Genomic DNA, 15,673 nt, shown 5'->3' on the forward strand with positions numbered 1-15,673 from the left:
CAGGAGGCTTCTCTCTGCAGGGGGCCCCATGACTCTGCTCATTAATAGCTAACCAGGGTGGGGCCCTGCTGAGGGAAGAATGGGCTGAGCCCTGAACTTTTGGGTCAAAGCCCAGTAACAAGTGAGGAGCTGACCTGCTCCTCTTGTCTGGTACCATCTTGTCCCCTTGCGCGGAGCCATTGCTGTCAGATGAAGTTCAATTTTATAGTCATACAGACTGCTGGGACGTCACTAGTCAAGGACACGTAGACAAATGGTTATACCACTTAGAACCTTCCCGGGGTTAGATCACAACTAGGACCCCAGAGCACTGCCCTCTCCAGCTTCTCTGCAGCCTCTCGGGGCCCTTGATAGCCAGTTCCCCTCCTATCCTCCATGGGGCCTTTACCCTGGCCAGTCCCTCTGCCAGAGACTCTGTCCGTTGTCCTCAGTCTGTTGTCCTCAGTTTGTTGGGCAGCAAACTGCCTTCCCTGACTACCTGTCCCACGGGTCTGTCCCACAGGTCTGTCCCACAGGTCTGTCCCAAGCTTGCTCTCTATCACAGGTCCTTTTAGCTGCTTGATGGTTGTTAGCCCATGCTTTAAGTGCCCTGACCTCTTTGGGGTATAAGTGCTCCCACAATCTTGTTCCTGGAGTCTTCCCAGGGCCTCACATACAGTAGATTAGCAGTGAATGTTGTGGGATCTGAGAGTCTACTCCTCTGTATATAGAAGCAGCAGTTGAAAGTTCAGAGAGGACAAGCCACTTGCTTAAGGTCACACAGCAAATAAGAATGTCAGCCGGGACCAGTGAGCCTGGTGCTCTTTAACTATTTCACACTCAGGGCTCAGACAGACCCACACTCAGTATGACCTCTACCTCCAATCCCAATTTTAGAGCAGAGGAAGAAGTGGGGAGGAAGATGGAGGGGGGATAAACCATGGAGAAGAAGTATGAGAAAGGCGTGGTTCTTTGGAACTCCCCTGTTCCCATCTGTCAGACCAGTAGAGTTGGGCACCTAGTCCAGGGTCTCTGGACCTCCAGAGCCTCCAAACCCCCATCCTGTCTTGTCTTTGCTTGTCTGAGCTGGAAGGGGTTAAATTTTGTGCTTGGCTCCTGCCTTGCTGTGGACCGTGGCTGGGACAGAACATCTGTCTGTTGCTATGGTTGCCGTACACTTGAAGGGGATGGCTGGATAATTATGGCAATGCCGCCGAGTGAGGGAGCTGATGCCCGGAATTGGCTCGGACCCTTGGAATTGGCTCGGACCCTTGCCCACATGATGCAGCAGCGGCCTCGGGTCCACGCTCAGGGCCCTGGAGGAGTAGGAGAGAACCTCCTTGGCCTTTGCACAATGAGCAGGCCTGGCTGCGGGGCCCTGGGGAAACCATGAGTCGGACAGACATTGGTGGCCTTGGGCACCAGAGTGTGGGCAGCAAGCCTGCTGGCATGGGGGAGGAGAGCTCTGATAATTCCCTTGTGTTTCTGTGTGTCCTCCCCCTGGGGAGAAATCCTGCATTCTGTTCCTGGTCCTGTGAGTTCCTTGGAGCCCAGGGATAGCAAAAGCTGACCGCCTCCATCCTGGTTTGATCTGCCTGCTTACTGGGTGACAGTGCCAGACCCTCAGGCTGTATGCATAGAGGACCCAAGTCTGTGTGGGACAGGGTGTGTGGCTCCACTCTGGCTCCTTGGATGGCTTGTGTGAACCCCAAGCTGCTGGACATTGGTCTGTACCATGTGATAAGTTCTGAGAACAGACCGAGGGGCTTGTTAGCCTGAGGTTCCCACCCACAGATGACTCCCAAGCGGGGACTGAACTTCTGAAGTGTCCCAGGTCAGCACCTCCAGATGTGAGACAAGAAAACCTGTCCTGTCCCCAAGGTCACCCCTAAACTTCCTAGCTCTTCTCCATGGCACAGCCCCCTCCTCCGGGAGATTTCTCTCTTCTCCTCCCACCTGCCTCCCTCACCAACCCGTCACCACAGAGCCAGGCCCAAGCCAAGCAATCTTCAGCACATCTTCTCCCTATAGCTGCAAGGAGGGACCTACAGGGAAGTCTGCCTTCAGGCGTTCTCACCACTTTGCCACAGAGATTCCAGATCAAGGAGTGATCTTCCTATCTTTCTCTGCTGGCAAGCAATCAAGCCTGGAGGTGCCAAGTGGGGCCACTCTAGGACTCCCTGAACTCCTTTTCTGACTCCCTGCCCTGCCTGCCCTTAAAGGTGACCTCTGAAGCCAAGAGAAATCCCGACTCCTCCTCGGCTCTGCACACATGTTAACTCACACACGCTCACAGCCTGAATGCTCGGCCAGGCCCTGTGTCTGATTCAGTAAAGCTCTGCCCTGAATCTGCCCATCCAGGGGCCCAGGGACATCTGCTACCGCCCCTGTGCACTCAGCCTGAATCACACACTATAGCTTCAAGTCCCTTCTAGCTGCCAGCACTTCCCAGCGGCCTGAGATGGACAGGGCAGGGGCCACGCCCTCAAGGCACAGTTGAGGAAATGAGAGCACTCAGAGATTAGGGGACATTCAAGGACACACAGCTATATCCCATGAGGGGCAGGCCCTGGTGCCTAGAACTGCCATACCTCATACAGAAGGCTGCCTGCCTGGCGTGGGATGGCTTTGGCCTTGATGGATGGTCACAGTCTGCACTCCTCAGGGCCTGGCAAACTGAATACTGGTCACCCCAGCTCAGGGGCCGCACAGTTGGGTCATACCGCTCAATGTGGGCTCCAGGCAAGCTCTCAGCGTGGTGTTGCTCCCAGGCTGTCTTGGTAGGTTGGGACCATTCTGTCTAAGTCAGGGGAGACACCAGGCCTGCCCAATTCCTACTCCTCAGGGACTGTGGGCTGGGCAGGAAGGCCCAAGTCCTCTTTAAAGGGACAGGCTTCAGCCACAGCCCAACTCCACACACTGAAGGAGGTGCTGTGGGCATGAATCAGCATCCCATGGCCCTTAGACCATTACAGATGCATGTCCCTTTTGTAGGCATGGGGGTGGGTGGGTAGGAACCAGACAGAATTATCTGCAATGAAGGACTGAAGCCCAGAAGCCAGTCCCCTCTCAGACGCAGGACGTCCTTGGGGATCCGCAGGAATCAGGAGTAGCTTTATGACACTTACCAAAAGGCCGGCAGTAGAAGGCTCTCTGATGCTGGACATGATCCTTCTGTTGAGCCTTGAGCCTATCTGGGTCTTTTGGGGTGGCGGTCCAACCTCAGTGAAGTGTGAATGCCAACCCTAATGGGCCCCTTATGCCCCGACAGTCCCCCATTTTGGGTCACTCTGTGAGGGCAGGATAAAGACTTGGGACATACATAAGGGGGCTGGAGAGATGACTCAGCTGTTAAGACCACAGGCTGCTTTTGCAGGAGACATGAGTTCAGTTCTCAGCATCCACGTGACAGCTCATAACTGCTGGTAACTCTAGTTCCAGAGGACCCAATGCCTTCTTCTGGGCCCCAATGGGCACTCTACACATTTGGTACACAGACATACATATAGGCACATCACCATATAATAGATAGATAGATAGATAGATAGATAGATAGATAGATAGATAGATAGATAGACAGATAGTTAATAGATTTTTTTTTTAAAAAAATAGCCTCTACTGCCTCAGTTTCCCCTGGAACATCTTCCTTTCATCCACAGTCTCTCAAAACAGAGTTCATGAACTTTATCTCCCAACATCCCCATCTCTTCCAGCCCCACCACTGATCAACCAGGCCATGCTACACGTCTGCCGTGCTCCTGCCCACCTCAGAGACTCGGCACGCTATCCAAGCCCTGTAACCAGGCTTCCTTCAGTATCCAAATCCTCAAGGAAGCCCTCAGGATGCTCACCTGGACCAGGCCCTACCATGTCCACCTTTATACCACCCACACCTTTCCAGTACCCCTGAAACACCACAGGCATTTGTAGCTGACTGCAACCATCTGTCCCTTGCTGTGTGGACCCATCCAGGTCCTGTCTGTCTCATTCCTCATTAGATCCCTGAAAGCCAGCACATAGGTAGACTTACAGTCAGGCACAGTGAATATTTGTTGACTGAATGAACGAATGAAGAGATGGGTGCATGAGTAGATTGAAACAGAATCAGGAACCAGAAAGCGGAGGCTGAGGTGAAATGTGTTGTCGCTGGGTGTCTTGATCCAGTGAAGGTAGAATCTAGGAGGAATCAAAAGGCAGGGAGAAGGAACCATTGGGTGTCCAGGCAGAGGACTTTGGCACTGGCCTACGTGGGCTAGCACACACCTGCTATATCCAAGGACATAGGAAGGAGCCAGGAGGAGCCTGGAGCCAAAGGCTGGGGAGGTAATGTAGTCTGTCTCAGCCTGTGGCTCTGGGAATTTGTCCCTAGAGAGATGGGCGAACTTTCTCAGGGCTCTGGGCAGAGCAGTGGCTCAAACTGTTCTCTTCTAGAACAGTCCAAGCTTTGTGGGGCCCTGGATGCTTTGGTTCCCAGTGTCCCTGCTACCCTGGGCTACCAACTACTCTGTGCCTGACCTGCCAGCTCCCTCTTAGCCATGGCAATGCCTTGAAGTTGCTCACGTCCTCCCTCTACCTAGAACCTTCCTGTGGCTTCAAGAGGCCTCAGAGTCCTCGTGGCAGAATCCCACCCATCAACACTATCTCTCCTCAGCACCAAGAGCCCTTGGTCAAATGAATCCCTGTTGGAGAGGTCATCTACATAAGGGAGGGTAGAGTAGGGTCCCTGGCCTGTATACACTAGACTCCAGAAGTCTCCTTGGAGACAGCATCTTGCTGGTTTCTAGAAGAAGGGAATAAAAACTTCTATCTTGAAACCCCATTGAAGACGGTACCTCAGCACTGCTGCCTCCCTGTCTTTCTACACAGCCCCTCCAGCATCCAGGGCCTGTTTGTTGAGCTCATCAGTCTGATCAAGAATGAGCTTTGCAAGGGTAGGTTCTGGGTTGGGTCTGCCCATACATAAACTTTCTCCATATTGACTGATCGATGCCCAAATCTCCCCCATGTTTGGATGTTTTTCAGGAAGACTGGGTCAGAAGGGATGGTCACGCCGGGCAGTGATGGTGCTTTTAATTCCAGCACTTAGGAGGCAGAGGCGTGCGGATTTCTGAGTTCAAGGCCAACCTGGTTTACAGGGTGAGTTCTAGGACAGCCAGGGCTACACAGAGCAACCCTGTCTCGAAAAACCAAAAAAAAAAAAAAAAAAAAAAAAAAAAAAAGAAGGGATGGACACTGATCCGGGGACACTTAGCTACATCTGAACGTACATATCTGTGTATGCAGTACTGCCCAAACTGGAAGCTAGGGTTTCTGAGCATAAATTTGAGTTCACTGGACTCTATTCATGTCCCCTATAGGCTGAGGGACCAGGGCAGGTGGGAAGTACAGTAACTGAAGTACATGGAGGAGAGTCTCACTGGGGCTTGGCCCTCGGCCTGTTGGACATGAAGCCGATGGGCAATCCTGTCTATAGGCAGCTCTGGGAAGGAGTGGACTGCCCCGGAACCGTGGCTGCTGATATGTTCTCACTGACAAGGTTCTAGTAGAGTCCTAAGAAGCCCCAACCTGGGCAGTTTTTAGAAATCATGGCTCACTATGTCCCTGGGATATGTCCCTTAACTTCCAGTCTTTCCGATGCTACTAAAAGATCAACGGTGGCTGAATTTTCCCAATCAATGCCTTGGTTGGGGTGGGATGCTTGGAGAGAAACACATGGCCAACCCAGAGAACTCAGTTTTCGTGAAACTGTACATGTCAGAGAAAATTGTCAAGGCATACTTTGGGGCTGCCGGGTGGTTAATAATTCAGTATGTTCTTCAGGACAATTCAGGATTTTAAGACTATTTCCTTGGGATTGTTGTTCCAAATACTGTTAATGGCCAGGAGCCTTCTCAGTGTGCTGGAGAGCTATTAATGGGCCAGCCTGGGTAGGGCTCAGGGTGGAGTTAGAGGCCAGGAACCCACAACCCATAACTCCTTGTGGTGTCCAGGAAAAGCCCATCTCTCCAGAAAAAAGGCCCACGGCAGTTTTTTTTTCATGGTTCCGAGAATGGAAGTGAGGACCTCAGAGCCCAAGGAGGGCAGATTCCAGCCCCAGACTGCACAGCTAGGAACCGGGCATCAAACAAGGTCTCAGAATGGGATGCTTAAATGTCGATGACTATATGCTGACTTTGGACAAAGAGTACCCCCCCACACACACACACACACACATAAATTTCTTCATCCGTAGCATTATTTATTTGTTCAGAGAACAAATATTTACACAGTTTTTGTTTTATATCCTGAGACTGAATGGCTAGGGTATGGCAAAATGGTAGGACATTCGTCTAGCGTAAGGGAGGCATCCAGTTTGATATCCAGCATCTTCCCATACTTTTGCAGGCACACACTCACGCGTGAGGACACACACACACACACACACACACATACACACACACACTCACACACAGGTGCTGGGATGGAACATTACCAAGATAGTCTGAGTGCTTATTCTATGGATTCCTAGCAAATACAACCCATCACAAATGGTAATCAGCACTACCAGGAAAAAGAAGACACAATAAAGAGACAGGTGGAAGGGTGGCTGTTTGAGCCAAGATAATCACAGGAGCTTGTCTGGCCAGGTGACAGTTGAATAGAGCCCTGGGTTGAGCTTGTCTTGCAGTGCAAAGGCCCTGGGGTGGGCCTGTCCTGCAATGCAAAGGCTCTGGGGTGGACCTGTTCTGCAGTGCTGGAGAGCAGCCAGAGGCCAGCAAGGGATGTGGGGGCTGGGTAGAGAGAAGCTATGGAAGGTGAGAGCCCAAGTCACAAAAGAATGACCTGGGGTGGGGTGCTGTGAGGGGCTGGGCTCTGTGGTAGTTGTTGTTTTGTTTCGTTTTGAAACAAAGTTTCTCTATATGGCCCTAGTTATCCTGGAACTCTCTCTGTAGACCAGGCTGGCATCGACCTCACAGACATCTGCCTGTCTCTGCTTCCTGAGTGCTAGGACTAAAGGCATGGGCCACTATGCTCAGTGTTTTGTTTTGTTTAAGACCCATTTAGGCTGAGGAGGTAGCTCAGTTGGTAGAGTATTTACCTAGCATGCTGGGAGCCTTGTGTTTTTTGTTGTCTGCACCACATCAGCTGGGCATGGTGGCACACACCTGCAATCTTAGCCGGAAAGAGGTGGAGTCAGGAGAATCAGAGATTCAGAGTCATACCTGGCTGCAGAAAAAGTCAGAGGCCAGCCTGAGCTGCATGGGAACTTGTCTCATGAATAAAATATGATGAAATGAGAAGACCCTTTAAACCTGGCTCAGTGGCGCATGCCTTTAACCCTAGTACTCAGGAGGCTGAAGCAATGAGTCCTTTTGTCTTTTTTTTTTAAGATTTATTTTATTTTTATTATATGTATGAGTACACTGTAGCTGTACAGATGGCCATGAGCCATCATGTGTGTGGCTGCTAGGAACTGAACTCAGGACGTCTGCCAGCCCCACTTGCTCCGGTCCTGCTCGCTCCGGCCTGCAATTCACTGTAGCTGTCTTCAGACACACAAATTACGGGTGGTTGTGAGCCATCATGTGGTTTCTGGTTTCTGGGATCTGAACTCAGGATCTTCGGAAGAGCAGTCAGTGCTCTTACCTGCTGAGCCATCTTGCCAGCCCTTTTTTTTTTTTTTGGTTTTTCGAGACAGGATTTCTCTGTATAACCCTGGATGTCCTGGAACTCATTCTGTTGACCAGGCTGGCCTCGAACTCAGAAATCTGCCTGCCTCTGCCTCCCAAGTGCTGGGATTAAAGGCATTCACCACCACTGCCTGGCTCTCCTTTTGTCTTTTTTTTTTTTTAAAGATTTATTTATTATATGTAAGTACACTGTAGCTGACTTCAGACACTCCAGAGAGGGCATCAGATCTCCTTATGGATGGTTATGAGCCACTATGTGGTTGCTGGGATTTGAACTCAGGACCTTTGGAAGAGCAGTCAGTGCTCTTAACCAATGAGCCATCTCTCCAGCCCTCCTTTTGTCTTTTTAATATAAATTCTCCTGGAGGCCAGATTGACTCACACCTAGTATGTAGCCAATGGTGACTTTGAACTGTAGGTCCTTTGGCTTCTACCTTGCCAGTGCTGGGCATCCAGTGGTGTACCATCCCCCTCAGTTTATGTGGTATCAGGGATTGAACCAGGTTTTCAATCATGCTAAACAAGCACTCTGCCAACTTAACTACATCCTCAGTCCTATGGATTTCAGGTTTGAGTCATGGGCTGCACAGTGGGATCAAGGCCATCCTGAGCAATATAAAACCAATACCAGGCAAACAAGGCTGGGGCCACCGTAGCTCATCTGTAGAGTACTTGTGCCGGGCAGTGGTGGCACATGCCATGCCTTTAATCCCAGCACTTGGGAGGCAAAGGCAGGTGGATTTCTGAGTTCGAGGCCAGCCTGGTCTACAGAGTGAGTTCCAGGACAGCCAGGGCTACACAGAGAAACCCTGTCTCAAAAAACAAAACAAAAAATAGAATGCTTGCTTAGTAAGCTCGAGGCACTGAGCACAACCCACAGCACCATAAAACAAACAAACGGGGCCGGGCGGTGGTGGCACACGCCTTTAATCCCAGCACTTGGGAGGCAGAGACAGGCGGATTTCTGAGTTCAAGGCCAGCCTGGTCTACAGAGTGAGTTCCTCTGAGTTCGAGGCCAGCCTGGTCTACAGAGTAAGTTCCAGGACAGCCAAGGCTATACAGAGAAACCCTGTCTCAAAAAAAAAAGCCAAAAACAAAAACAAAAACAAAACAAAAAAAAAACAAACAAAAACAGCAAAATAATAAAGCAAAAAATAAAATATGCCTTTAAAATTTTCTAGGTATAACCAGGAAAGTGAAAAATACTAAACAACAACAACAACAAAATACTAAACAACGAAAAGCCACCTCAGGGTGAAACCACCTGTATAGAGTGAGTGAGTGGGGTGAGCTGTCATCCACTCCGCTGGCTTCAAACTGGAGATCCTCCTGTCTCAACCTCCCATGATCTAGGTGTATACCACCATACCCAACCTTACTGTCTACTTACAAAAGAAAAAGGAAAAGAAGGAAGGAAGGAAAAAAGAGAAAAGGAAGGAAAAGGAAAAAAAAGAGGAGTAGACACAATGAGCAATGGCTCAGGTGTGGGTGAAATTGTCTGTGACGGATGAGAATGGTAGGAACAGTGCTTGCTTCTGGATGGAAGGGGGGGAGCGCGCGCGTGCACGTGCGCGCGCGCGCACACACACACACACACACTCACTCCCACACTCTTACACACAGACTTTCTTCTGTCTTCATCTCGTCTTGCACCTTTTAAATCTTGAGCTATGCAAATTTGTTACCGATACAAAAATCGGCTACTTTTTTTGGGAAGTGAGTAATTCTTACCAAGGAAGGAGAGGCCTGTCACGGAGGGAGGGCGTGTAGGAGGGTCTTACTGAGGGGGACCCTTAGAAACACCCAACCTGAGAGAAGCCAGGGCTGAAGAGCAAGGAGCCGCTGTACAGGAACGGGGAAGGCTGCAGCGGGAGCAACAGTAGGTACAGGGATTCGGGTACCCACTTGCAGCCCAGCACACACCAGCTGGAGGCAGAGGATCATGTGTCTCAGGCCAGCCTGGGCTACATAAGGAGACCTTGTTGGGACAGGAAAGGTAGCTCCTAGGCTCCTATGGAATGTCAGCCAGCCATGGAGGGATTTGGAGGGCCATCTTGTCCACCAGGAATTCTTGGGCACTCTAGAAAAGGATGTAGGTCATATAAACAGAAGCTGGGCCTTATGACCTAGCTGGGCCACTTCCCAAACATGGACTGTGTGCCTCTTCAGGACAAGGTCACAGGGACACAGGGCTCCCAAAGCTGGCAGTGTGGTGTCAGGATAAGCAACTCCACTACTGCTGGAGACAGACCATGGCAGCTGAGGCTGCAGGAGAAGGCAGGGCCTAGAGGCCAAGGGAGCAAGAGAGCAGGGCTGCCTCAGCTGCCCATGCCCCACAGTCCTGACTCTGGCCCCCTGGGCCTCAGCCATCTGGCTAGGCGGGCTCTGCTCTGGGCGCCCATCTGGACGCCGAGCTGACAGTACATGAGGCTTTTCACGGTGGCGCCTGTTCAGACTCACTGGCTTCTAGTGGTTCCGTGGGGATCAGTTTGGGACACTTCTCTCCCCATGTCCACCGACAGAGAAGAGAATGGGGGTGGAGCACGTTCTTTTCAGCGTCCCTGGGCCGGAACCCACCAGCCTTGACAGGCTACCATGCCAGGGGCAGGCAAAACAACTGATGGTTAGAGAAACCAAGATGTGGCCAAGGGCATCTGAGTGTTAACTGAGGCCAAGATTCACACTCAGGACTGAGGCACCTGGGGAACCTGCCCCTCCCACCAAATCCCAGCTCCACCCCTTCCCCCCAGCTTCAGATGCCTAGTGGGGGCTTGTAGCCAGGTCAGGAGTCAATGGAGCAACACTCTTATCCCAGGTTTAGAGCCAGAGGATGCCAGTGGGCTAAGTGGAAGGCACCCATGGGAACGGAGTTCCCCCTCCCTGTAGGGGCTCCCCTCCCTGTAGGGGCAGCAATTTCCTGGCTCAAATGACATGCACAGCACCTGCAGCTCCAGCCTCCACCTGCCTCTTGTGGCTGAAGCTCCCAGAGCGGTGGGCAGCTGGGGTGGGTTGGGGGGGAATGGGGCGGAGCTGGGCTCAGTTTACTGGACCAGCTTTGAGAGAGAGAAGGAATGCTGTTGCCAGGCTTCCAGAAACTTCTCCAATTTCTGCAGTTCCAGCAGCACCCAGAAGAAACCCAGGGTAGCAGCCCCCTGCCTGGACTCTCATCCGACAGAGGCCGCAAGCACACTCAAGGGTCACTGCCACCTTCAGTGAGACCTTCTGCCCTTGGCTTGCTGGGAAATCATGGTGTTACTCCCAGCCCTGAGATAGGAGCCTCTCAGGCAACTGCATTTGGGTTAGGAACTGCCAGTCCCACCTGCCTCTTCTTTCTTTTCCTCTTTTTAATCTGTACATAATCTCGCAGAGAGAATTTATAAAGTCATTAGCACGTACGACCAACTGGCTAAGAGGAGAGAGTACCAACTTCCTGCAAGAACTCTGTAAACTTCGACCCCAGTTGATCCCCACACATCTACCAGAAGGCACTCCAGCCTCTCTGTGTTTCCCAATGGCAACCATATTGTTTTCTCTAAACTCCTCCCACTGAGGTCAACCCTCACCACTCTCTTATATACTATTACAACAGCCTCCTAGCTAGTCTGGACTTTCCCAGCCACCTTCTCTACATCAGTATGGTTATCTGGTGACCCCAGGACCAGGTACTGATTCCTAGCCCTTTGTGGTCCAGCTCAGCCTGTGCTAAGGCCTGGACAATTGAAAGCACAGATGCTGACATCTGCATAGTGGGACCTTGGACTTAACATCTGGGCTCCTCTCCTTCAATAAACAGTGAGTTATGCTGTGTGCTGGTGGCACAGGCTTGTAATCTCAGCACTGGGGAGGCAGAGGCAGAAGGAACATTCACGAATTTGAGTCTAGCCAGGACTATACTGTCAAGGGAAGGGGGGAAGGAAGGGAGAGGTGGAAGAAGAGGAGGAGGGGGAGGAAGAGGAAGAAGAGGAAGAGGAGGAGGAAGAAGACACAGGTCTTTGATGCAGAAGGTTCTCATCCGCTTACACAGGGCACTGGCCGGACTCACAGTCAGTATTCAATAGACTTGCTACCTTCCTCTATGGAACTCCCTGCTGGCTGCCTACACAGATGCTGTGTCCTTCACCTTAGCAGCCTGGTGAACTCTTGCTGATCCTTCAACACCCCTCTCAGGTGGTATCCTGACTGGCCTGGTACGTGCTTCTCTTCCTGAGAACCTGCTTCTTCTACAGTGGCGAGATTGCTGAGCCGGGATTTTTCCATTCACTTCCTGATCCTTCACTTCATACCGTTGGCTCCCAGAGGTGGTAAGTGATAAAAATGACTAGACTAAGCTGGTCAGGGAGGGGTAGGGTGGCTGGGAGAGGGTATTAGGAAGGGAGGAGGCAGAGAGAGGGGATGAGTGCCGGGCTAGAGCAGAAGGTGGCTCTCCATCATTAAGTCATTCATGTATATACTCGTAACACATACCAACCCTGTCTTGGACAGGCTTTCTATGACTGTGACAAAAGTGATTTGGGGAGGAAAGGGTTTATTTCAGATTACAGGTCCAGATCACAGGGCATCATGAAGAGAAGTCGGGGAAGAACTGGAGGCAGGGACCTAGACGCAGGAACTGAAGCAGAAGCTGTGCGGGAGTGCGGTTTGTGGTTTACTCCCCGTGGCTTTCTTGGCCTGCTTCCTCACACACCTCAGGACCACCTGCCTGGGGATGGGGTTATCCACATCAATCATTAATTAAAAAAAAAAAAATGTCCTGTAGGATTGTGTCAGATTGCTGGTGGGCCAGTCTGGTGAGGGCATTTTCTCAGTTGAGCTCCCTCTTTCCAGATAAATCCAGTTTGTGTCAAGTTGACAAACACCAACAGGACAGAGCTAGGTGCCCTTCAGAGTCTCGCTCTAGAACTCAGGTTCTTGAAGACCCAGGAACCCAGCCCAAGCCGAGTCTCCCGTGTCCCCAAATCCTGCTCCCTACTCAGATCCTCCAGTGACTCTCTAGTCTAGGATATTCTGACTTTTCCAGTGCCCTCCAGGGAGTGTCATTAATCCCTGAGACTGCCTGGACCCTGCCTCACACAGGGCTCCATCTCAGGCCTGCTCTCACCTCTTTCTACTCTCCCCAGTCTATGCCTCAGACTGGTGGGGACTCCAGAGACTTGGGACTCCTGGGATTAGCTTATTAGCACCCACCTCCTCACTGGGCTGTGAATTCCCACATCCTAGAGCCTGCCCAGCCCAGCTGGCATGAGCTCAGAAAAACCTTAGGGGGCCTGCAGAGCCAAAGGGGCCTTGGTAAACATCAAGGTCTGCCTGCCTCCCCCTGTTGTAACAACAATACAAAAAGACATGGTTTCTAGCTGTAACACTGGCTCACACTTCCCACGAGCCAGGTGCCACACTCTGCGTTCTGCTTTCTTTAAGCCCTGCACTGTCTACAGGGACACATCCTGCTACATCCTAGTCTTTCAAAGGAGAAAATCAAAGATCAGAGAAATTGGCTCAACCACCTGAGGTCAGAGTCCAAACTTCTGGCTAACCATTGTACAGCACGGCCAGATAGCTTGGAGAGACAAACGGGCTCTACAGCACTGTTGAGACAATGACAAACTAGGCTGAATCAAGAATCCACATTTTTTTTTTTTTTTTTAGTTGTATGAACTTTTAGGTCTCCCATCTCTCTGGCTTCAGTTCTCCTACCTATAAAATGAGCATAAACAGTCCCCACTAATCCAACTTCCATTTGAGGGAAGAATGGAGGTAGGACCTCCTACAATAGGGTGGGTGAGGTCATTTGATAGTCCCAAGGCCCTCCCTCACAGACAAAAAAACAAAAACAAAACAAAAACCAAAAAACAAAAAAACAAGCAGAGCCAATCCTGCCAAACACAGCCAGCGGCAGCCCGCGGTGCCTGCTTTGAGAGGACCTGGGTGACTGAGCCATAAACATCGTTCCTATGGGAGCTCCAGCAGCCACAGGGTGTAGCACTCCTGGAGAGGGACGGCATTGTTGGTAGTTAGATTTGGTGTCCTGGGTCTGTGGCTAGCAACTGAAGAGGAGGACATGCACCAGCCCAGTTGAGCATTAAGTACTGGGAGTCTGGGCACACTCACCTGCCCCCAAACCTGCTTTCGCTGTCCCACACAGGTCCTGGCAAAGGGAATGGTGCTTCCACTGAGACTCCCCTAGGCTGTGCCAGCCTCCTGGTGCTGACAAAGCCTCCTCCCCCGCCCCCAGAGACGAATGAGCCCGTGAGAGTGCCAACAGAGGGAGCTGGGGGGCTGTGCCTAGAGCTCATGCCACCCGCCCCGACCTTCCCAAGGCGCCCATGTCTCCCCCTGCCCCTTGGCCGCGGCTGGGGCGCCAGCCCCGTTGCTATGGCTGCAGCTCTGAGGAAGCTGCAGCTGGGTAATTATTGCGAACATCCATCCTGCCTCCTGCCCGCCCCAGAGCTGGGTAACTAGCTGGTGGCCAGGGCTAGGACAGCCCCTCCTGGGCTCCCACTGGCCACACCCAGCTAGCCTGGCTAGATGCCCACTGAAGAGGAAGGGAGGGAAGACAAGCCGACAGAACAGGAACTGACCGAAGGAGCCCCCAAACTCCTGCCCTCCGCCTAGCCCAGCCTCAGAACTGACCAACCAGACCGGCTCTTATTTTTCCAGCTGCCTATGAAGCCAGCCTGAGAGCCTCCAGGGGCGAAGTGAAGCTGTCCCTGCCTTTCCCGAGTAGGGGAGCCTGTGGGAGTGTAATGACTCTGGCCTCTCACACAGCGACTGTCCCACTGCACGAGGAGTCCCCTGGGGCCCCGCTGCAGGGCTCTGCCACCTCCTCCGCCCCAGAAGCTTGCCCTAGCCCTGGTGTCTAAATATAGCTCAGACTGGCTGTGCTTGAAGTCACACAGACTCCTAACTGCCCTGGGTGGCCATGTGGAGGGTAGTGAGGGGTGTCCATTCAGCTATCCAGCACCCATCCAAGGAGCGCAGAGGGCGCCAGGCACCCAGCTAGGCTCTGTGCACCTCCTGGGAAGCTTGGGGGCTCTTGCCTTTCAGGATCACAATCCCTTCCAGACCTGTAGAGATATGACTTAAAAAAAAAAATCCCTCTTAAAGAGAAAGGTGGGGGGAATCTCCTCACCCAGTCTGGGGACAGCAGGAAGGTGGGGTGGGGGTGGGAGCTGCAGAAGTTCTGCCAGAGAAAGGACAGGTCAGAGTAGAGGGAAGAACAGAATGGCCTAGGGGAAGAGACCCTGGGATGATTTCCTGTGATAAGAGCGTGGGGTGTACCACAGGAGCACAAGGGCTCTGGGACAAGTAGCTGGGACAGAAGGTTGCAGAGCGCAAGGACACTGTTCTCCCTCCCCTTGGCCTCACCGTGCTCTGCACCGCTGACCTTGGAGGGTGCTTGGCAGAGGAGGTGTGCCCGGATCCTACTATCTAGGAGTTCCTGAGACAGGAGCAGGCAGGCCCAGGGGGAGTGGGGCAGGTGGCACGGCAGGGTAGTGGGTCATAGAGGAAGAGGGAGAAGAAGGGACAGGATGTAGGGACGAGAGGCTATGCATCCTCCCCTCCCCCTCCTCGGTCACAATGCCACCTAGTTTTGTGTCAACTTGACCCAAGCTAGAGTCTGTTTGGGAAGAGGGAACCTCAATGGCTGCCACCAGATTGCCTTGTGGGACATTTTCTCGAAGATGATTGTGTGAGAGAGCCTAGTTTATGGTGAGTAGTGCCATGCCCAGGCAGGTGGTCCTGGGTTAAAAGAAAGCAGGCTTCGGGCAATGGTGGCGCACGCCTTTAATCCCAGCACTTGGGAGGCAGAGGCAGGCGAATTTCTGAGTTCAAGGCTAGCCTGGTCTACAGAGTGAGTTCCAGGACAGCCAGGGCTACACAGTGAAACCCTGTCTTGAAGAAAAAAAAAGCAAGCAAGCAAGCAAGCAGGCTGAGTAAGCATGAGGAGTAAGCCAGGAAGCAGCACTCCTCCATGGCTTCTGCTCTAGTCCGGGCCTCCAGTTTCCACCCTAACTTCCTGCCCCAAC

General features: G+C 52.1%; 1 long non-coding RNA gene across 1 annotated transcript; it reads right to left on the reverse strand.

Moving 5' to 3' along the window:
* Positions 1 to 12,157: 12,157 nt before the first annotated feature.
* Positions 12,158 to 15,136, reverse strand: LOC116092461. Its single transcript, XR_004119271.1, has 2 exons — positions 15,012 to 15,136; positions 12,158 to 12,348 (listed from the first exon to the last, which is right to left on the reverse strand). It is a non-coding gene; the product is annotated as an uncharacterized LOC116092461 (long non-coding RNA).
* Positions 15,137 to 15,673: the final 537 nt, after the last annotated feature.

Source organism: Mastomys coucha, unplaced genomic scaffold (genome assembly GCF_008632895.1).
Source record: "Mastomys coucha isolate ucsf_1 unplaced genomic scaffold, UCSF_Mcou_1 pScaffold15, whole genome shotgun sequence".
NCBI lineage: Eukaryota > Metazoa > Chordata > Mammalia > Rodentia > Muridae > Mastomys > Mastomys coucha.